General features: G+C 35.9%; 1 protein-coding gene across 2 annotated transcripts in view; it reads right to left on the minus strand.

Moving 5' to 3' along the window:
* The window catches only part of LOC149792281 (arrestin domain-containing protein 17-like), a 200,646-nt gene extending 177,956 nt beyond the window's left edge, over positions 1 to 22,690 (minus strand). For both annotated transcript variants that reach the window (XM_089970835.1, XM_089970832.1), the window contains exon 1: positions 22,289 to 22,690. The gene's annotated coding sequence lies outside the window, so the exon portion shown is untranslated. The remainder of the gene's footprint in view (positions 1 to 22,288) is intronic.
* Positions 22,691 to 24,769: the final 2,079 nt, after the last annotated feature.

Consider the following 24,769-nt stretch of genomic DNA (forward strand, 5'->3'; position numbering starts at 1 on the left):
ATCAAAAAAGATGCATTGTGCCATGTTGAGCAGCTATTATATAAGGTATATCCTGACTAATGAGACCTCTGATTTTAAAGACACCCTGTCAAACAGAGCACATTTTCATTAGCATTATTAATGAGTTAGTGCCCCATTAATAGCGTTAGTAATGAGTTAGTGTCCCATAAATAGCATTAGTAATGATTAAGTGTCCCATAAATAGCATAAGTAATGATTAAGTGTCCCATAAATAGTATTAGTAATGATTAAGTGTCCCATAAATAGCATTAGTAATGAGTTAATGTCCCATTAAAAACCTGAATTTCACTGCATACTAATAACAAGATTCGACTGAATGGAACATGAAATGACAGCTGTGTGTGTAATAGTCCTCTCTGTTGGTACTAGTAGGGTATGGATAACTAATGAGATTACTGATGAATGAAACTTGGTGTGAAAAACAATTCATGTCTTATTAGATATACCAGGACCAGGACCTCTGACCTTAGACCCCATAACCTACAGGCTTCTTTATTACCCTAAGTTTAATCCAACCACAAAACTGTCAGGAAACTTACTCTACAACATCAGTTATTCAGCAAAAACCCATTTTTCTTTAAGGCACTTTGACCCTGACCGTTGGAGTCCACTGATCAACAGACCATTTATGTCCCTTAAATGCAACTCTCTACAAAGAATGGTCAAGGTACAAGGTCAAGAACAAAGTTTGTATGCCAAACCATTTTTCAGCATCTGTCTCAGATGCAGGAAGTCATGGGTTTGATCCCCAGCCGAGTTATATCAGAGACTTACAAAGATGATACTAACAGCTGCCTCACTTGGCGTTCAGCATTAAGAGGTTAGTGTTAGGACTGGTCGGCCTGGTAATGTGACTGGATGGGACATCATGTTACATGTCTGCAGCATGATGCCCCAGTAATGGACATCACTATAAACTGCCACATTGCAGACATCGTAGCAATATGACTAAAAATTTGTTAAGGCTATGTTAAAAATCAAAATCACATCATAAAACCATTTTTCTTCTTTCAATCGGTGGTGTGTGCATTTGTTTGATCTTAAGTGAAAGTAAATTACAAAGTTTAGGTCACTGTAAATGGTGGAACTCCAGTGTTTTGTAAGGCAATCATTTTCCTTCATTCAGTAACAGTGACCTTGACCTCTGACCTTTTATTCCCGGAAATCAATAGAGTTCTTCCTTATTCCAAGTGCAAACCATCCAGAATGTTTGCTAACTAGATATTGGCTAACTTGTGTTATTACATATAAACCGTTTCTCTTTTCTTTTTTTTGTAACCTTGACCTTTGACCTTTAGACCCTGAAAACAATGACCTTCCTCCTTATCAGGAGTACCTGCCATCCACAAAGTTTGGAAACTGTAGATGGCTGACAGCTTGAGTTATTGTGGTAACAAAATTGGTAACAGACTGACAGACATCTGGAGAGATAGCATAGTCATTGTAACACCCACTGCCTTATGGTGTACATAAAAACACGAATTGAAAAATGAAAGTGTAAATAACTGCATCTAGATATGAAAGGCCGTTTTACTTTACTAGAGCTTGGTCAATGTGGGTATGTGAGAGAGCTTACCGGTAGCTTCTTCTTACAATTGTCCAATGCCTGGAATTTTTTTAAACTTGTCCTTTTAAAAAAAAGTGCACTATATAATCAGTTGTTACTGCCTTGAATAACCCTGATACCTTCTACCACAGCTTTAAATCTGAGAGAAAATGAAGTCTTAATGACTGTTTTAAAAATATTCTTGCCTTGGACTAATTAAGAAAATACATCTGCAAGTGGGCTGGGAGTTTTTTTTTTAATCAACAGAAGAGTTTTAATCTTGATAATCAACAGTAGAGTATACATTTACCGATAATGATTCTGGGTTGGTGATTGTTTTGTTGTCAAGACTGAAAAGCCTTACTGTTGTCAAGGAAAGCTACATGCAGCTCAAATAAAAAAGAAATCAACACTGACTATTCAACAACTCCAACTGTAAGGTACAGCTGTCAATTCAATGTTTGTATTAAGCCACGTATGTTTGAACTGAGTTTCAAAGTAAATTAAAAGGTATAGGTAAGCTGGACCAACACTATCCCTAATGTTCAACCTTAAGTACAAAATTTTTGATTTCAAAGATGAAGCAGAAACAAAATGCAAATTGACACGCACACAAGAAATAATTCTCAGGAGGAGTTAAAATACTGTGACGTACATTGCACCAGCTACTAGGTCTGTCCGGCAAAACAGCGTAATCATTGCTACCATCACAACACAACCGATTATATTCAAAATATGCTTTGATCATAACGAAAAATAATTACATGTGTATTATTCTAAAGAAGTCTTCAATGACACATTCATTATCACAACTGGTGTGTTCAACATCATAACTTTATTATACTTGTATAATTTGTGTTGGTTTATCAGCTCAGTTTATCTCCATCCAGAAGAGCAAACTCTTAAACAAGTTTTACAACCACTGTTAAGTACCATTATATATGCATGAATAAGTCAAACCAAAGTGCAAAAGAAAACATTGATGCAGATCTGCCATCATTTAGTACGCCAGCAGATCAGGGTCTATGTTATTTGTCCTACTATTTAGTTTTAACAGAAGGAAAAGACAGCACATTATTAAATGTCATATGACCCAGATCTGCCAGCACATTATACAATGTCAGATGACCCAGATCTGCTGGCACATTATTCAATGTCAGATGACCCAGAGCTACCAGCACATTTTCAATGTCAGATGACCCAGATCTGCCAGCACATTATACAATGTCAGCTGACCCAGAGCTGAAGGCATATTATGCAATGTCAAATGACCCAGATCTCCCGGCACATTATCCAATGTCAGATCTTGGTCTATGCTGTTAACAGATGAACCTAACCTGTAAGAAAGTCTACATAAGCCAAATGTGCTACAATATTATTGTATTTTTTTTTTTTAAATGAGGAAAGCAAAAATTTAAGATGATGAAAATCTAGACCATGCAGCATGGCTCCATAACAGTTGAGCTTTAACTACATAACTGTCAAAACTGTTGGGTTTAGAAACAAACTGTGTAGGTCACACTCTAAGTGCAAGATTGAGGTCATTGGACTAAATTTACTCTTTTCACACAGAACCTGATTAAAAATAATACAAAAGTATATAGACATATGATACAGAATGAAATGTCAAAATGTTTACAAAAACTACATAGGGGGCATATTTACTGAACATATACTACAAGCACCAATTTAACAGGAACTGGGTCAAATCATATTGTATTTGACATGAAAGTATATCACAGATGTAGGTCGTCTCCCTCCCCCCACCCCTTACCAGAGCTCCAGCAAGGAATTTATTACAGTGGGGATGAGAAGAGGAGCACTTTTTGTGAAAGATAAAGCACTTTTGGGGAAAAGGCCATGGTTTTGCAATAACAACTGTGGAATTGATGCGAATACATGTAATACAATTTCGACTTTTATCTTTTTGGTACTGAAAGCAGACAATGGTGTGTGTGTGTGTGTGTGTGTGTGTGTGTCAAATGAAGACATCAGATTGTCCCACACCTTTTCACATTTCTATCTATCCATCAGTTCATTACACTTTCATTTTTGCTATATAACTTTTAAACTATTTGAAATTAGGTGATGATATCCTTGTACATCAATATATATATATATAAAAAAAAACATTATCCAAGAATTTTCCTCATTTGAGATAATGTGACAGAACTGGGTTTAATTACAGAAAGTGTTACATACCAATAATCTTCACGGTCAAAAGCATTGATCACATTTACTCTTCCAGTATACAACTATATATGATGTTTTTAAAAAAAAAACCTGTTGACTCTTGTTTTTAAAACCAGTGCAATAGGAAACATACAATTTTTTGTTTCTGGCCTAAGAAGGGAAGGAGTAATGGAGTACCACATTTAGTTCACCTACCAAAAAATGTATTGTGAACCACAATTGGGTTGGGGGATCCAATCTTGAAGGTCAAGGTCAAATTCAGTATTTTAGCTTTTGATCACACTCTCCTTTTGGCCCTATAACTTTGGAGCTGACTGGAATGAATGGCGAAACTCAGTATACTTACCTATCACTTGAATGTACATTATTATAGACGACATACTGGGGGTCCTATCTTCACGATCATGGTCATCCAAGGCCTGAAAACTACCCTTGGCCAAGGTCTTTTCTAAAGGTATAGCATTTATTCATCAAGATGTAATTCCCCCACTAAGTTTCATGAGTCGTATTAGTATTATGTACACTGGGTAATAAATAAGAGGTAAACCGAATACCTTCATTTACTAAGATGTGAAATGCAAGTCACTATGACCTTCTTTTATTGTTGTTGTTGTAGGGTTTAACACCATTTTTCAGCACACGATAGGCTATACATGGCGGCCAGTATTAATGGTGAAGGAAGAACCTGGGAAAAGCCCAGAAAGAACCACCAACCCTCGAGTAGCTACTGGCAAGCTATCTCACATACCCACATTGGCTGAATCCAAGACTTGAACCCACGCAGAGGTGAGAGTCAGTGATCTGTAACAGAGAGTGCTTTAGACCACTCTGCCACTTGGGTCACTGACCTTCTTTTGTAATAAGAGCATGGCACTAATAGAGATGTATATCCAGTTTCATGAATCTTACATGAACAGAATTTGATAAATAAACTTAAAACAAACTTTAACCAAAGTCAATAAAACAGGAAATATGTGTCACAGTGACCTATTTTTATAATATGTGTGTAGAACTCTTCAAAATACAGTCCATCACCAAGCTTCATGAATTCAATTGTAACAGTACAGTATGCAAGATGCACAAAAGAAGAAAGCAAGCTAAACATAAGAACTTAATATGAGCCAGTAAAATGTGAATTTCAAATCAGTGATCTGCTTTTGTGGTGAGGGTCTGGTGTGTGTGTGTGATTAGGATTTTTAATGTAGCGTTAACAATTTTTCAGTCATACCGCTACGATGTCTGCAGTGTGACAGTTTACAGTCACGTCTAGCACTGGGGCATCATGCCGCAGACATGTAGCATGCTGTCCCACCTCGTCACATTATCCTGATACCAGGCCAACCAGTCCTAACACTGACCTCTTAATGCTGAGCGCCTAGTGAGGCAGATGTTAGTACCATTTTTTAAAGACTTTGGTATGACTCAGCCAGGGATCGAACCCAATACCTTCGCTTCCATGGTGGGCGCTCGAACCACTAGGCCACCAGAGGGGTCTGAGTATCTGGTACATGCATACAATCATTTAATCTGGTTATTCTATCATGAAATAAGCTTCTTGTTGTTGTTGTTGTTGTTGTTGTAGGTTTTAACGCATTTTTCAGCACACGATAGGCTATACATGGCGGCCAGTATTAATGGTGGAGCAAGAACCCGGGAAAACCCTGGAAAGAACCACCAACCCAAGAGAAGCTACTGGCAAGCATTCTCACATACCCACATTGGCCGAATCGGAGACTTGAACCCACGCAGACAGAGGTGAGATGGCAGTGATCCGTGAGATGGCAGTGATCCGTAATGGAAAGCGCTTTAGAAATAAGCTTGAAAAATAAACTTAAAGTAATTTTTTTACTAAAGTCAGATCAGACTGAAATATATATAGATCACATTGACCTACTTTTGACATGAGGGTGTAATATTCATCAAGATGCATCCCCTCAAGCCATGTTCAGGTATGACATTATACAGTGTGCAAACAACCTAAGCCAAACGTAACAGACTGAATAAGAATGAACATTTAACGTACATGTATACCCAACTGAAAGTGATGGGTTATTACACAAAATTGTCTTGAATGAAACTTTTTAAGCCAGCTTTGTTAAAGATTATTGGCAATCTGATGATAAGCAGCAACAGTTCTTTGAACTCTGATAAAAGTCAAAACATGATTATTTCAGTAACTTGAATAGTGTGCAAGTGAAATTCATTTTTAAACAGAAAATGCTGAAAGGCAGCTCTGATTCAGGAATAGATCTGCAAAGAGAGCAAAGCCCAGCAAAACAAAATTTCAGAACTTCTGGATCGAGTTTGACTTTGTACAGTGCAACAACAAGGGGTAGCATTTTATTTTTTTTACACGCTTCAAATAGCATATCAACATTAGTCATTCAGGTGTGTATGACATCCACGGACATAGCAACACTACTCATCATGTTTGACACAGCAACATAGATACAGGAAGATGTTTTCTAAGCATAGATGATCAGTGTGCTTTGTTAAAATCACCTGATGAGAAAAATAGCTTACCTGTAAACAATAGCACAACATCTTACCTGTAAGAAATTAACTCTTTTCAAAGCCGCATTTTCTCTATGAGTTGTACATTAACATTTTTCAAGTGATTTCTGATGCTAGTTATTAATTCAGTGACTATACAGCTATAATGATTCATCTGAATATGTTCAAGTCATGCCACACCCAAACAACACTGATAAATTATGACACTATGTATGGTGTGTAGAAATTGAACTGGTTCAAAACATAAAACATGTAAAATGACTCCATTCATAACTGCAGATTCAAACAGATTCACAGAAATGACTGCATCAAGAAAGTATTTTTGGTTTTATGGGATTTAATGCTATTTTTGGCACATGTTAGGCTGTACGGCTATACATAGCTGACAGTATATATGGTGGAGGAAGAATCCAGGAAGACATTGGAAAAAAACACTGACACATGTAATGCAACTGGCACTTTGTCATATATCAATATTGGTTGAACCAAGACTAGAACTCACAAGGACAATTCAGAGTGAAGAACTTAGTAAACAGTAGCCCAACGGGCCACATCAATAATAAAACCTGCCAGCTGATAACCTAACATGCCAATATTGGAAATAAACCTGGTAGTCAGTGTCCTAGTGCATCATCATAGGAAAAGAGCCTGTCAGCAGGTTGCCCAGTGGGCCACTACAGGAAAAGAACCAATAGCCAATAGCCCAGTGGACCACTACAAGAACCAATAGCCAATAGCCAAGTGGGCCACTACAAGAGAAGAACCAATAGCCATTAGCCCAGTGGGCCACAACAAGAAAAGAACCAATAGCCAATAGCCCAGTGGGCCACTACATGAAAAGAACCTGGTAATCCTGTGGGCCAGTACAAGAAAAGAACCCTGTAACCAGTACGCCATCACAGGAAAACAACCTGATAGCTAGTGACCATGTGGTCAACTACAGGAAAAGAACTTGGCACCCAAGAGCCCAATAGGCAAATACAGAGAAATCAACCTGGCTGTCAGTTTAAGGAAAACAACCACAATACTGCTACTTTACATGTAGCCAAGCACTATAGAGTATTGAACAGGAATGCAGTATTTTAACTTCAATGAAAACTTTCAGTGTTATTCTAATGTAGTTATATAATAAGTAAACGATTAAATAATAGGCTGAGTCAACTCAAAGTGCAAGGGCCCATAAACTTGTCTCAATGACCTGTACAACTCCTTTCCAGAAACTTAAGAATGCAACATTTCAGATTTTATCCAACCTAAAAGAAAAATACCCATTTCCAGTTTTCCAATTAGCCCTAACCATTTACTTGCTGATCCTAAAACCTTTTCCAACCAACAAGAAAAAAGAGAAAAAGAATGAATTCCAAATTGGTTTTAAAGCTTTGACCTGTTCATATTTAATTTCAGACACAGGTTAAAGAATGGCACTTCAGCCCACATGCACTTCAAGTGCTATTCATATTACCAGTATATATGTGCCAAAGTGCCACACTTAACTACTTATCCATATTACTTAACCTTGAGAAAGTAGGAATTCCTCTGTACTGGAGCAAGAATTCACTTATCTACAAAGGCAAGTGTACAAGCTAAGAATAATAAACATTTAGGAAGTCAAAAATAGCAATTTCGCTGATGTTACTGACCTAAATAATCAACTGTGTTAGAAGGTTGCAGAGCCTGGAATAAGAAGTTAATTAACTATGTATTGGACTCCCTGGTTTGGAACTAACTGCATTTTTTAAATTCAGTTGGGATCAATTCTGATCACAGCAAAATCTGCAAGATGCAAACCTACACCTTCAGACTGAGTCTAAATCATCAAGACAGTTAACTCTGCATATCTGAATGTTTCAAGCAGATTAGCAACTGAGATGAATTAAGAGTGTGTGTGATCATTTTATATGGCTCTATTTGATCAAGTGTTCTCACAGTGAGCAAGTACATACACAGAACATCTAGAATTCGCACCAACAACAGTTTATAGTGACTGAACATCATATGATGAATGCAACAGAAACAACTGCAGGCCCACATTACCTAACTGGAAAATTTTCACTGCAAAATGAATGGGGTGGGTGGGAATTTTTAACATATAGGCTTATGGTTTCTAAGCTCATAACCCTCATTACTCAAATTTTGTAGCACACTTCAGATTTTCATTGCTGTCAGATTACAAAATAGTAGAAATCAAAATTATTTATATAACTGTTCATGTTTAATAGAGATGTTGTAAATTTTAAATTAGAGAAGTAGTTGTTCTTCTTGTGTTCTAGGTATAATAAAAACAAATTTAAATAACAACTCCTTAATATGAAACAAATTTGTCCATTTATTCATCTAACATTATATAAATTTAGGCTGCATTAAATATATTATATTTTTTACAGGTGTTATTGGAATAAAGGTGCCCTAAGATCATATTACACCCCTAGCTAGTCTGACATCATACTATTTTAACGGATAGGAATCCATGCATCATATAATTTACCAAGCAAACCAGTCAGCAGACTAGAAAACAAAACATTGGTATTTAAAACTAAATTCTATTTTCATAAGAAAAGCAAGAAAATAAATGTCATAAGAAACATGATTTTGTTCATCGGAAGTCGAGCAGCCCAATAAGTCATTCAGCATTTCATCCACAACAACTATGACAATCCTATGCTGCATCCCTCGATACCCAAATAAATCTTTTGATACTGTTTGGCATGATGTAATTCTCTTAGAACTCTTCAATAATGGAATTAAAGGCATTCGACTTCAAGCGTACCTTGGCAGATGAATATCAGCCCATGTGTAGTTAGAATTGGTAAATATATACAATTTATTTGGAATTTTCCTTTAAATTAATGCAGAAATGGTGTGAGTTTGGCAATTGACATTCAGGAACTTCAGTTTTTGACAGCCCATTTGTGCTGGATTTATCTGTGTCCACTATTACATACTCTTAGATTTCATGTTATGTTTAAATAACAGTTTATAACATGACACAGTAAAAATTAGCCATCTTACATTAACTGTATTACATAATGTAACATGGCTGATGGTTTTTCCAAAATAATCAAATGGAAAGACAAATTCTTCAACTGATGTAACAAAAGACACAAAATTTAAATCACAGAAATTAAAAATATTAACCCAATAAAACTGTAAAACATATTTTGTCAACTTGCCTCTTTCCAGCTGGTGGTTATTTGTTTGGAGAGTCCTCTAAAAGGCTTTATAACTGTTGGTGAGAAAGGAAAAATGGCATACTGTTACTTCTCCAACAATCATGGCAATGTTACTTCTCCAACAATAATGGCATCATGTTACTTCTCTAACAATCATGGCATCACGTTACTTCTCCAACAATAATGACATCATGTTACTTCTCCAACAACCATGGCATCATGTTACTTCTCCGACAATAATGGCATCATGTTACTTCTCTAACAATAATGGCAGCATGTTACTTCTCCAACAATAATGGCATCCTTTTACTTCTCCAACAATAATGGCATCACGTTACTTCTCCAACAATAATGACATCATGTTACTTCTCCAACAACCATGGCATCATGTTACTTCTCCGACAATAATGGCATCATGTTACTTCTCTAACAATAATGGCAGCATGTTACTTCTCTAACAATAATGGCATCCTGTTACTTCTCCAACAATAATGGCATCCTTTTACTTCTCCAACAATAATGGCATCCTTTTACTTCTCTAACAATAATGTCATCATGTTACTTCTCCAACAATAATGGCATCATGTTACTTCTCCAACAATCATGGCATCACGTTACTTCTCCAACAATAATGACATCATGTTACTTCTCCAACAACCATGGCATCATGTTACTTCTCCGACAATAATGGCATCATGTTACTTCTCTAACAATAATGGCAGCATGTTACTTCTCTAACAATAATGGCATCCTGTTACTTCTCCAACAATAATGGCATCCTTTTACTTCTCCAACAATAATGGCATCACGTTACTTCTCCAACAATAATGACATCATGTTACTTCTCCAACAACCATGGCATCATGTTACTTCTCCGACAATAATGGCATCATGTTACTTCTCTAACAATAATGGCAGCATGTTACTTCTCTAACAATAATGGCATCCTGTTACTTCTCCAACAATAATGGCATCCTTTTACTTCTCCAACAATAATGGCATCATGTTACTTCTCTAACAATAATGTCATCATGTTACTTCTCCAACAATAATGGCATCATGTTACTTCTCCAACAATCATGGCATCACGTTACTTCTCCAACAATAATGACATCATGTTACTTCTCCAACAACCATGGCATCATGTTACTTCTCCGACAATAATGGCATCATGTTACTTCTCTAACAATAATGGCAGCATGTTACTTCTCTAACAATAATGTCATCATGTTACTTCTCCAACAATAATGGCATCATGTTACTTCTCCAACAATCATGGCATCACGTTACTTCTCCAACAATAATGACATCATGTTACTTCTCCAACAACCATGGCATCATGTTACTTCTCCGACAATAATGGCATCATGTTACTTCTCTAACAATAATGGCAGCATGTTACTTCTCTAACAATAATGGCATCCTGTTACTTCTCCAACAATAATGGCATCCTTTTACTTCTCCAACAATAATGGCATCATGTTACTTCTCTAAAAGTAATGGCATAATGTTACTTCTCTAACAATAATGGCATCATGTTACTTCTCCAACAATCATGGCATCATGTTACTTCTCCAACAATAATGGCATCATGTTACTTCTCCAATAACCATGGTAACATCTTACTTCTCCAACTAATTAATGATTAGTTTTCATACCGAGATCCTTATTATCTTTAATATAGTAAGTAATATTGTTTTTTGCATGTCTCTGTTATCACATAATTGCCAAATCAGTTGGATATTCTCAACAATGTTGAGAAAATTGTTTGACAAAAATCCCAATGGTTTCTTACACTAGATCTTTTTCTAAACCAAAGTTAATTCTATCCACAGTACTTATGAAGCACTGTCTCCATTCATATGGAAATAACATGCATTTTTTGTACCTTTATATGGCAATACACATCTCCTTTTGAGCTGATGTGCCATAGAAAGTGACTACTGTATGCATCCATATGGAAATAACATGCAATTTTTAATTTTTCCGGGCAATACATAGCTACTTCTGTGTTGCTGTGCCACAGAACACTACCGCTTGCATTCTTATGGAAATAAAAAAATCCTAAGATGGGCAACTTAAAATAAGCATGAAAGTTTTAGAAAACTGTCTGAGATAATAATAATAATAATAATAATAATAATAATAACAATAATAATAATAACAATAATAATTTGTAATAATAATAATAAAGAATTTATTTAGTGAAGGTAACTGAATTAGTTACAGAAGTAATCAACCTTGAGGTCTTCTAGCTGTGATGAACATTGTATGGTGTATATGTGGTAAATCTGACTTGGAACCAAAGAATTAAGTGATTCTAAAAATCACAGTATCCTGTCTGGAACATGTGCACAGGCATCTGTGAACACCTAAACATATGTATAAAATATAAAGTACACTACATCATCATGTACTGAAAACATTCAGCTGTGAAAAGGATGCAGAAGCAGAAAAAGGCAGGAGGTATTTATATTACTAGAAATGTTCAAATGTCTTAAGATTTTGTCCACTTGAGACATTGATTAAGAAAAGAAGTAATACTAGGAGCCTGCATTATGTCACTGAGAATGTTGTTCCAGGCCAGTGAACCAGTATAGAGTCCTTTTTTGAAAACAATTCCTTCTTTGGCCATGGTATAATGCAATTTTTACTTCTTAATGGACATCAACTTTGGAGTACCATCAGCATCTCTTTGGTGAAATATATTGCTTGGATAGACAGGAATAGCTTTTCTGGACACTTTATGCATAAATATGTCCTTTCTAAGAAATATTCTTTCATGTATTATTAAAATTTTAATAGTATTCATTGTGTTCTGAAAATATTGTCTATACATTGATTAGAACTAGTGTTTTAAAAGTGTTATGTTTGAATTAGAGGTATTACCCCAAATTACATTACAATAGTCCAGATATGGCTGAATGTAAGAATTAACCTTTAATGAAAGAAGTTTAATGTGAGTAAACCAAGTAAGATTGTTATCTATGAATACACCATAAATTTTACCATCAGAGGTTATGTTAAGGTTCATGGTGTCAAACAGAACTTGGAGTTTGTTGCCATCTGACCTTGCTCATTTCTTATCCATTTGAACTAGTTGGAATTTTGTTGTTTCTGTATTTATGATCATAAGTTTTTCTTTGAACATTACATCTGTTTAAGAGCATTTTGTACATTATTTTTAGTAGTTGTCATTATACCTGACTTGAAACATGAATTTTATGACAACAAATTCTGTACCATATACCACTCATCACATAAGGGTATTTCTGAGCATGTGTAATTTATAACCAATTCATTCCAAAACATATAATAATAATAATAATAATAATAATAATAATAATAATAATAATTACACTAATAATAATAATAATAATAATAACAATAACAACAACAACAACAATAATAATAACAATAATAATACATTACAGGAATTTCAACAATTCTATTTCACCGTTTTGTTGCATTTCCCTCTACTTCATGCATCTGAAGACTTCATTCATGGTTTAATCATTTCATCTCAATTAAACTAAGTCACATAAGGACTAAATGATGAACTAATTAACTCACTTACCAGTCATCAAATCTGACTTGCATGTCACTATATCCTGTATGTTTCATATGTTACAGTCAATCATTGATTTACAGACTACAACTGTCTGCCTACTAATTTGACCTGGATATCACCACATGTTCCATGTTTCATACCGATAATCACTGATTCAACAGATTACAACTCTGGCTATGAAACTGAAGCTACCTATTGATCCACCCAAATTAGGGAAGAAGTTACATTGCCTTCTCTGCCATCTGTTCTGTACAGATAGCCTGGCCTTATGGGGCCATGACCTGGTGAGACCATACAATCTGTATGTCCTGGCCATTTGCTTCTCCACTTGAATTGTCAAGTTCCTGCCTAGTACAGACCCCCTCCCCCTACATGCAGATCTTTCTAATTCTAATCTAAAACTGTAATCACATTTAACACATTCCAAATTACCATAATTTCATTTTATCCATAAAGCTTTTATGAAACATCAAATAACTTAAAGTTTTTTTAAACGTTTAATAACTTCCTTCTTCTGAAGTGTTACACAACTATAAGTTTCCTAACGACATTCACCCTTTGATTATATATTACATGTTTTATCACTGCAATGATACATTTCAAATCATCTAAAACAAACACCTTTGTAAACTTGTGTCCCAGTAAGTGGCAATAAGAGAAATTATCTTAATGCACATGTTGCAATCAGATCACTACACTGCTAATCAATCTGCCATCAGATCACCCCATCACTAATCAATCACCTACTGCTAATCAATCTGCAATTAGATCACCCCACTGTTAATCAATCTGCATTCAGATCACCCCACTGCTAATCAATCACCCACTGCTAATCAATCTGCAATTAGATCACCCCACTGCTAATCAGTCTGCATTCAGATTACCCATTGCTAATCACTCACCCACTGCTAATCAATCTGCTTTCAGATCACCCCACTGCTAATCAATCACCCACTGCTAATCGATCTGCAATTAGATCACCCCACTGCTAATCAATCTGCAATCAGATCACCCCATTGCTAATCAATCACCCACTGCTAATCAATCTGCAATTAGATCACCCCACTGCTAATCAATCTGCATTCAGATCACCCCAATGCTAATCAATCTGCAATTAGATCACCCCACTGCTAATCAATCACCCACTGCTAATTAATCTGCAAGTAGACCACCCCATTACTATTTAACTTGTCCATGATGGATATGATCCATCATCATGGTTTATCTCATTAACTAACACTGTGTGACCCTATAATGTCTATCTTTTCCAAGAGATTACTTGCAAAGTATTCAATTGGTGACAGTATTCTGGTACGCCAACTGATTTGTTGCAAACAGATTATATCGGTGACAATACTCAGTATCCCAAGTGATCACAGTGAACTCCTGATTTACACAGATATTGTGTTCCTGAGAAACAATTTGTTTGACTTGATGTGAATTTTTCAATAGAAAATATAACAAAGTGAGGGGCTGCATTAGGTAACAGAATAAAATGTTTCTAGGCCAATCCTTAATTTATTATGCTGCCAAAAACTTTTAAACTCATTTATTCAATTATATGACAGGAAGCAATCTTCAATCCATCTATCAATGGGGAGCTAAATCTTCATCCTGGTTGAACACATCAAAAGACGACTGAATGGGGGTTTCTAGGCCTGGGGGCAAGTTCGGGGCAAACTGGTTCTCCACTTAAGTGGAGAGCTGTGAGGTGACTGCTTGTGAAACCATGCTGCGTAATCGTGTATATATGCAAATGATGCACATCTTAGGTTGTATCTTTCTGCTTAGGTGTTCATATTTGTATAAACCTGAGACATGAGTATGTCAAATATGCATAAATATGGTTGTTTACTGCACTTACAAATAGATTTACTGTATAGGTGTCACTATTCAGGCACTTCAAGTGATTATTTGTAAACAGATCGTATAAGTGACAATATTCAGTTGTGTCATACTTTTTACAAATTAAACAACTTTATCATCAAATAAATATAATTATCACTTATTTTAAATATTAGATTATTTGCCACCAGTCATATTATGTGCAAAACCATACTGTCACTAACATTTCTGAAAAATGCCTGTATTGGATTATTTACAATGAGCTATAAACATATTTAATGTTACACCATGCTGGGATCAATACTTCTGAAAAATGACATAATGGATTATTTTACACTAATCATATTCAATGTTATACTATCCTGTGATTAACACGTTATTTCTGAGAGAGAAAAAAATGCCATTAATGGATTATTTACCAATAACTATAAACATATTTAATGTTATACCATACGATGAATAATACTGCTTAAAAATTCCTGGTATCTGAATGAATTACAATCGGCTATAAATGTATCTGAATGTTAAACAATACTGTGACTAATTTGTTGTGTCAATTCCGCATATGTGAAAAGTACATGCTTAGAAGTTTTGTGCTCAGAATTATTTGAAGCCAAATAAAAAAATAAAAAGGTGTTTCCAACAATTGACTTGAAAAATTTGGGCTGGTAAGCAAATTTGTTTTAAAAGTTAATTCAGTATATGAATCAGTATATTCTCGATTGGTTCAGACTAACCAAATAAAGAATTATCAAGCGTTAAAAGTGGTCAGACTGTACAACTGAAGAAGTATGAAGTGTTTCAAGTGGTCAGACTATCCAACATAAGAAGTATGAAGTGTTTCAAGTTGTCAGACTGTCCAACTAAAGAAGTATGAAGTGTTTCAAGTGGTCAGACTGTCCAACTAAAGAAGTATGAAGTGTTTCAAGTGGTCAGACTATCCAACTGAATAAGTATGAAGTGTTTCAAGTGGTCAGACTATCCAACTAAAGAAGTATCAAGTGTTTCAAGTTGTCAGACTATCCAACTAAAGAAGTATGAAGCATTTCAAGTGGTCATACTGTCCAAATGAAGAAGTATGAAGTGTTTCAAGTGGTCAGATTCTCCCAGTAAAGAAATATGAAGTGGTTCAAAGGGTCAAACTGTCCAAAAGTATGAAGTGTTTCAAGTGGTCAGACTGTCTAATTGAAGACGTATGAAGTGTTTCAAGTGGTCAGACTATCCAACTAAAGAAGTATGAAGTGTTTCAAGTGGTCAGACTATCCAACCGAAGAAGTATGAAGCATTTCAAGTGGTCAGACTGTCCAAATGAAGTATAAAGCATTTCAAGTGATCAGACTATCTAACAGAAGTATAAAGTGTTTCAAGTGGTCAGACTGTCCAACTGAAGAAATATGAAGTGTTTCAAGTGGTCAGATTATCCAACTAAAGAAGTATGAAGAGGTATGAAGTGTTTCAAGTGGTCAGACTATCCAACTGAAGAAGTAGGAAGTGTTTCAAGTGGTCATGCTGTCCAACTGAAGAAACCTTAAGTGTTTCAGGTCTGAAGAATTAAAAATTACTCTGAGTGGTCATTGCTAAATGTATATACTGATGGAGAAAAAAAAACAATGGAGTCAGCACAATTTCAAAGGTTTGTTTGGTTACAGGAAACAAAATTTTGTTTCACTTGGCCTAACTAGTTATTCTATGAAGGCTTTACCCTAAATTGTAAAACACATTAAATGGGCTGTAGGCATGAAAAATGTCTTTGATGTGGTTTTTGCAACAAAATAACATTAGGTTCAATTTTTTGGTTTTTCCCAGTAGGTAAATTATGCCTAATAGAACACCATGCAATTTATAACATAATCATGCTGGACCTTCCCTCAGACTTAAAATTGGAGGCTGAGTTGCCATAGTAGGCGAGTGGTTCGGAGGACATTCCCCAATGGAAAACTCCATTGTTGGGTGGGTTATAAGTAGCTGGGTCTAACGTAAAAGTAGTTAGGTATATCACCCAGCTCCCAGCTGATAAGGAAAACCCTGTCCATGATAAAAATATCTCATATTATATGCTTAAAAATAGTTGTTGTTGTGGGGTTTAACACCATTTTTCAGAACACGATAGGCTATGCATGGCGGCCAGTATTAATGGTGGAGGAAGAACCCGGGAAAACCCCAGGAAGAACCACCGACCCACGAGAAGCTACTGGCAAGCTTTCTCACATACCCACATTGGCCAAATCCTAGATTCGAACCCACACAGACAGAGGTGAGATGGCAGTGATCCGTAATGGAGAGCACTTTAGACCACTCAGGGCCCTGCTTAAAAATGGCACTTTACCATTATATAAATATGGCAAGAAACCATACAGTAAAATTTACCTAGCATGTAACTTCAAATGTTCATTCCCCCCCTGGAAAAAAAATCAGAAATGCCCCCTCCCTCTGACCACGCCTATAATAAAACTTGAAATTCTGTATCACCTTATTAAATGACCTCCTCCCTGTATTACAATGAACATGGTGGCAGTAGTTAAGCCCCTATCCTAATTCTCACAAATAATGATCTTTTCAATTTAAAAAACAAAATTTAAAATAAATTTAAATTGCATTTTCAATATGAAATTAACATTGTGTTATGCATATTTGATTTAATTTATGTTTAATTTCATTTAATTGTTTCTAAGTTTTAAAATATTTTTATTTTTATTTCATTACATGTTAAGTAATGTAATTTTGTTTACAGGAATTTGATACTTTCCAGAAATTAGTTTTACCTGATTGTTTAGTTGAAAACACCTAAAAATATAACTTATTTTTTGCTGACCTAGTTCCTGGCCTTGATTGAGACTCAAGTAAACAACTTGTTTTTTTATATTTTTTTGTAAGATAATACATAGAGTGAAACTGAGGCTGTACTGGAGTAAAATAGCTTCTAAACTGTTCTGGAAGATGATCACATGACCCTCATCCGGGCATCTGTTTTGCACATTATTCATGTTTTATACCAATGTCTACAGAGAATTGTTTTAGTTAGGCTTTTACACTGGAAAGTGTTTGTTTTTGACCAGTTTGGAATTACATTTTAATTTTTATTCAAATTATTTGGTTTCTAAAAGATTAATTCTTTTTCCTGGAAATATTTGAGTGATCAAACAGAATTATTGGACAAAGACATTTCTTGAAATTGTATTCAGAAATTCAAACACTGGAATATTGTTTGTGAGACAACAAAGAACTGTAGACACAACAGCACAATAGTAGCTACTGTATATGTCATCCCCTTTCATTTTGGAATTTTCATCTGGACTAGAACTTGAATTTATTAGAACATTTCATTACTAGGACTTCTAAAATTTAATTTGTGGATTACTATTAGATTATTTCTGGATTTGATTTCCTAACACCGTAAGTTCTTTTTTGTTTCATTTTTACATTGTTTTTCCAAGGAAATAAATTATTTGTTAAATTTTTCAAAGCTTGTTGTTTTTACTCTTTCTTTGTTACTGTTTATTAGAGCCTAAACACGTACCATAAGAATGTGAAAGTGACACTACAAACTTTAATAGTTTGCTTGTTTATTTGGAAAAGCTAATTAGGAAAAAAATTCATCATGTATTCCAAATCCAATAACATACGATTTTAAAGCTTGATGACTACACATACTACACCAGACTGTCATTCTCTGTTAAAATACATACATGAAAATGTTCAAAAAGTAAAACTGCAATACAACCATACATTTGGATTGATTTTTTATTCTTGTGCATGCAGTTGCCCATACCTGTGATGTCTAATAAATTTTGTGATTTTCTTTAACATGTTCAGCTAGTACTGTAATACTTACCTTATTGTCTTGATTATATTCCATTTATACAAGTTACAATGTAATAATCATTTTACCCTACTTGCTGTTGTTGTTGTTATGAGTTTAATGTCATTTTCATGACTTGATTGACTATACATGACATGCAGTATATCTGATGGAGAAAGAACCCAGGAAAACTTGGGGAAGAACCATTGACCCACAGGAAGCTATTAGAAAGCTTTCTTACATGTCCACAATGGCTGAACTCTCAACCATGAGGACAGATATGAGATGTCAGTGATCTGTAAAAGAAAGCAACTCAGACCACTCAGCCCCCACTTCATTTATTGCACTCATTTTATACATTGTAATAATGAACTTGCTGTATTTATTGCCTTCCCTTTGTACAATGTAATAATCAAGTTGGTGTACTTACTGTGCTCCTCTTGTACAATGTAATAATCAACTTGCTGTATTTATTGCCTTCCCTTTGTACAATGTAATGATCAGCTTGCTGTACTTACTGTGATCCTCTTGTACAATGTAATAATCAACTTGGTGTACTTACTGTGCTCCTCTTGTACAATGTAATAATCAACTTGGTGTACTTACTGTGCTCCTCTTGTACAATGTAATAATCAACTTATGTATTGTGGTCCTTTTGTACAATATAATATTCAACAAGTACTTTTGTGCTTCCTGTGTACAATGTAATAGTTAATCTACTGTACTGATTATGCTCCTTTTGTGCAGTTATAATTAACTTGCTGTACTTATTGTACTCCGTTTGTACACTGTAATAATTTGTCTACTGAACTCATTATGCTCCTTTCATGCAGTTATAATTAACTTGCTGTATGTATTGTACTTCTTTTGTGCACTGTAAAAATTAATCTACTGTACTGTTTATGCTCCTCCTATTATTTCAACTTACCAAGTCAATATAAAAGTGTGCATACACATGATCATTCATAGACAGCGTTGTTGAACATCAACTGCAATTTTGTCAAGGCTGGATTTAAAAAAAAAAGACCTAGAAACAATATAATAGTATAACCGTCTGCAAAACTATTTGTTGTTCAAGTGATCTTTGCCTGGACAGGTATAAATCACACCTACTGATGAAATTACGCAATGACTTACACCAAACTAGCAAAATAAGTGGATTAGTCATTGTCAGTATTTCCTGATTGACAATTACAAACTACCAAGCTGTCCATATGACCTTTGCCGGACAAAGATAAATCACATCTATTGATGACATTATGCAATGATTCACAACAGACAGCAAGATGTCGGGATTGAGCCCACATCGGCAGTTCCTGATTGACAGCTTCATATTGGTCAACGTGGGCACCTGCCTCCCCCACCACCATTTCACCTTTAAACATGTTTGGCCTACATCCGAAAAACTTAACAGCTGACCACTACATGTCTGCCACATACAAACCTGAAAAATGTATGTGAGCGCCGTTGTTGGTCTATTGAACCAACAAGTAGATCTCGGCTTTTTTTTTCTGACATTACTGGTAGCGGAAACAGTAATCTAAGAAAACAAGAAGCTGAGATCTACTTGTTGGTTTAATAGACTGTTTCATATAATTTTAATATAACTTGAAAGTCTTACATGAACAATAAACAGAAGCTGGATAGGGATCCGCTCGAAAGTCAACTTAAAGCACATGGGCTCGTATCGTTGCTTACAATTGACCTGTCACACATGTACTTAGTACATGTATGACAGGTCAAATGTAAGCAACGATACGAGCCCCTGTGACTTAAGGGGTGTGCTCATCTAGGAAGTTCCTCCACTTTCTCAAGTCCAATTAAACCAGCATTCTTCGAGCTTTATGAAGTACTGTTTTCTATCACAAACATCAAGAAAAAACTTTTAGATATATCAATAACACTAAGGTTATTTCTGGGAATAAAAACAATCTTCATATCGATTTCATGCTGGTACAGGTCGATGTGAAAGTCGTACAAGTTTAATAGGCCCGACATCAAACGGCTACCCTACGCCGTCAGGGTGGCGGCTAATTCCAGCTTTTAGATCGCGAATGGATTAGACCTACACCGCAACATAAATATCAAAATACTGAAAATGGGATGGTAATACTAACAGTCATAGGAAACTCAAAATATCTGGGCCCCACCCCTCATGCCAAAATTAAAAATCAACGGTTTTTATGTAAAATCCTGTTTTGTAATCATCGAGTATTGGGTAATGTGCAAACACCATGAAGAGTACAAACAGTTTATTTCAATCAGAAAGTTATAAATTCAACATAGGATAACTAGACCTTACACAGATGTTGCATACAAGTCACACTTATCTCCATAAACTGGGTAGAGCCTCGGTAGAAGTTACAGATGGCTGAATCACAAATGATATGGAAAATGATGGTACAGTCTGTATGCAAATATATACTGAAATAGCATCCCATCCCACTTCCCACTACCACCGCGAGCTACAAAATGATAATAAATAAAAAAATGAGATGCAGCACAACGTGTTAGTCTACACGTACCCGAATTTTACTATTTGAAAGAACGCCGCCTGTTGATAGCCACGGTCTTTACAGACCTAATGAGTAAATACACTACTTTAAAATCCAGTGTGCAGACGTAATGAGTAGACACACTACTTTAAAATCCAGTGTGCAGACCTAATGAGTATGTAAACTAATATCCAGTGTATAGACCTAATGAGTAAATACACTGCTTTAATATCCAGTGTGCAGACCTAATGAGTAGACACACTACTTTAATATCCAGTGTGCAGACCTAATGAGTATGTACACTAATATCCAGTGTATAGACCTAATGAGTAAATACACTACTTTAAAATCCAGTGTGCAGACCTAATGAGTAGACACACTACTTTAATATCCAGTGTGCAGACCTAATGAGTATGTACACTAATATCCAGTGTATAGACCTAATGAGTAAATACACTGCTTTAATATCCAGTGTGCTGACCTAATGAGTAGACACACTACTTTAACATCCAGTGTGCAGACCTAATGAGTATGTACACTAATATCCAGTGTATAGACCTAATGAGTAAATACACAACTTTAAAATCCAGTGTGCAGACGTAATGAGTAGACACACTACTTTAATATCCAGTGTGCAGACCTAATGAGTATGTACACTAATATCCAGTGTATAGACCTAATGAGTAAATACACTGCTTTAATATCCAGTGTGCAGACCTAATGAGTAGACACACTACTTTAATATCCAGTGTAAAAGCCAATGAGTACGAGTAGGCTTTCAACTTTTAATATCAATTGGGCAAGGGCGTCCACAAATTGTTTGGGGGGGGGGGGGGGGGGCAAACATGTGGTGGTCAGCTATTACGTTTTACGGATGTAGGCCAAAACATGTAAGTGTGCATAACCAGTCAGTAGGTATCCGTGTACAGACCTCAGTAGGTTTGAAACGTAAACAAAAGCAACGAAAAATAATGTCAACAACTTGAACAAAATATATTTTAAAGTTAAAAAAGGACATTCGTGGCGATGATGCTAACACGGGCTTTAAGAAAAAGGCGAGATTAGTGTACATTAAATTAAACAACATAATGTAAACATAGCTAAAAAGTCAAAGAAACAGCAGGTGTAGCTTACCCATCGCCCTGTATCCACAACAACCTGGCACGAATTATATCCAAAACTTGGGTTATTTCACAACGTCCGTTCCTACATCGAAAAGTCCGCCAAAAGCGATGATTAGATAACAGATCTAGGTTAACCGAAAATCTTAAAATGTAAGCATGGTGTTGTGGCAGTACCGCTATGGAACACACAATCTATTTCCCAGCGTCATGACACAACGGGCCCTGGAATATATTCCTTGTCACACGTACACCGCTTTAGCCCAAGACTCAACCTTTCTACGCTGTCACTTACCTACGAAAATAATTTGTCCATAAAAACACATTTAAATGTACCTGTGTGGCTCAAAAGTGGCGGGAATCTACACACCAAACCAGCGAGCAGCTAAATTTACAAGCAGTATCTGTTAGCTTGGTGATCTATCCTATATACTATAGAGCGACTGGCGAAGCTTCGTTTGAGCATTATTATTACACTAAGGGAGATAACCGTCATTAGCAACACAACAAAGAAGCTACATGTCGCTAAAACACGTGTATAAAATTGGCACGTGCCGTGCACCGAACAAAGGGAATGATTCTCTAGAACAGATAAACTATATACAATGTCGCAAGATGTTATTAGTATTGTTTAGTTTTGATTAACCCGATCCTCCTCTATAGACAAAATATGGAATACAAATAAATAATAGGGCAGTAATGTTCAGTGGATACGTCGACGAGATGAACGTTACATGATCTATATGTGTTTCGAAATACACGCACCAGAAGCGATAGGAAAAATGTACACTTGTATTTTGAAATATTTCAGTAAGTCTAGTTGATTTTGTCTTTTAAATTAAAAGAGCGCTTTAAATTCAGGCGAGTTTGATTTGGTGGTTTAAAAAGTTTTGTCAGGGATGATTCGTCTAAGTCAGTGGTTCCCAAACTTTTTCGGGCCACCGCCCCCTCAATTATCCTAAGCACCTACTCGCCCCACTTTACCCTGTAAAAACCATTATTCAGCATTAGCGCCCCTCTCAGTAATCCCACGCACCCCTCGCCCCCCCCCCCAAAAAAAAAGGGAGCGTTACCACCCACTTTGGGAACCACTGGTCTAAGCAATAAACGCAAGAAAGGAACTCACATAATCAAGATTGCAATTCCATTGGGACCGTGTTGTCGTTGAATCCGTGTTTTTCGTGCGCTTTTACTGCTATAACACTAAAAGTATGCAACATCGTAACTTGGAGATGTACGTGGGTATAAAATTTATCGGCACGTCAGCACAAATACTATATACTATATATATAGTGCCTATTGTCAAAAAACATGTCATGGTAATTACAATAAATATACGATTTGTGCTATATTTGTGATTTGGATTTTTAACAATTTTTCAGTCATATCGTTACGATGTCTGCAGTGTGACAGTTATATAGTGATGCCTAGCACTGGGGCATCATGCCGCAGACATGTAGCATGATGTCCCACCCAGTCACATCATCCTGACACCAGGTCGACCAGTCCTAACACTAACTTACCAAGCGCCAAGTGAGGCATCTATTAATACCATTTTTGTAAGTCTTTGGCATTACCTGATCTGTGCAATTTCTGCTATATGAGGAATGCATGACCTGATCTGTGCCATTTGTACAATATAGAATGCATGACCTGGTCTGTGCTATTTGTACTATATGAGGAATGCATGGCCTGTCTGTGCGATTGGTACCATAGGAGGAATGTATGTCTTGATCTGTGAATTGGTACTATACGAGGATTACTTTACTTGATCTGTGCTATTGGTACTATATGAGGAATGCATGACCTGATATGTGCGATTTGTACTATATGAGTAATGAATGACCTGATCTGTGTGATTTGTACTATATGAGTAATGAATGACCTGATCTGTACGATTTGCACTATATGAGTAATGCATGACCTGATCTATGCGATTTATATTGTATGGGTAATGCATGACCTGATCTGTGCGATTTGCACTATATGAGTAATGCATGACCTGATCTATGCGATTTGTACTGTATGGGTAATGACTGACCTGATCTGTGCGATTTGTACTATATGAGGAATGCATGACCTGATCTATGCGATTTGTACTATATGAGCAATGAATGACCTGATCTGTGTGATTTGTACTATATGAGGAATACATGACCTGATCTGTGCGATTTGCACTATGTGAGTAATGGATGACCTGATCTATGCGATTTATATTGTATGCGTAATGCATGACCCGATCTGTGCGATTTGTACTATATGAGTAATGAATGGCCTGATCCGTGCGATTTGTACTATATGAGTAATGCATGACCTGATCTATGCGATTTGTACTGTATGGGTAATGACTGACCTGATCTGTGCGATTTGTACTATATGAGTAATGAATGACCTGATCTGTGCTATTTGTACTATATGACTAATGCATGACCTGATCTGTGCGATTTGCACTATATGAGTAATGAATGACCTGATCTGTGCGATTTGTACTATA

This window comes from Sinohyriopsis cumingii, chromosome 9, assembly GCF_028554795.1.
Source record: "Sinohyriopsis cumingii isolate HCF-2022 chromosome 9, ASM2855479v2, whole genome shotgun sequence".
Classification (NCBI taxonomy): domain Eukaryota; kingdom Metazoa; phylum Mollusca; class Bivalvia; order Unionida; family Unionidae; genus Sinohyriopsis; species Sinohyriopsis cumingii.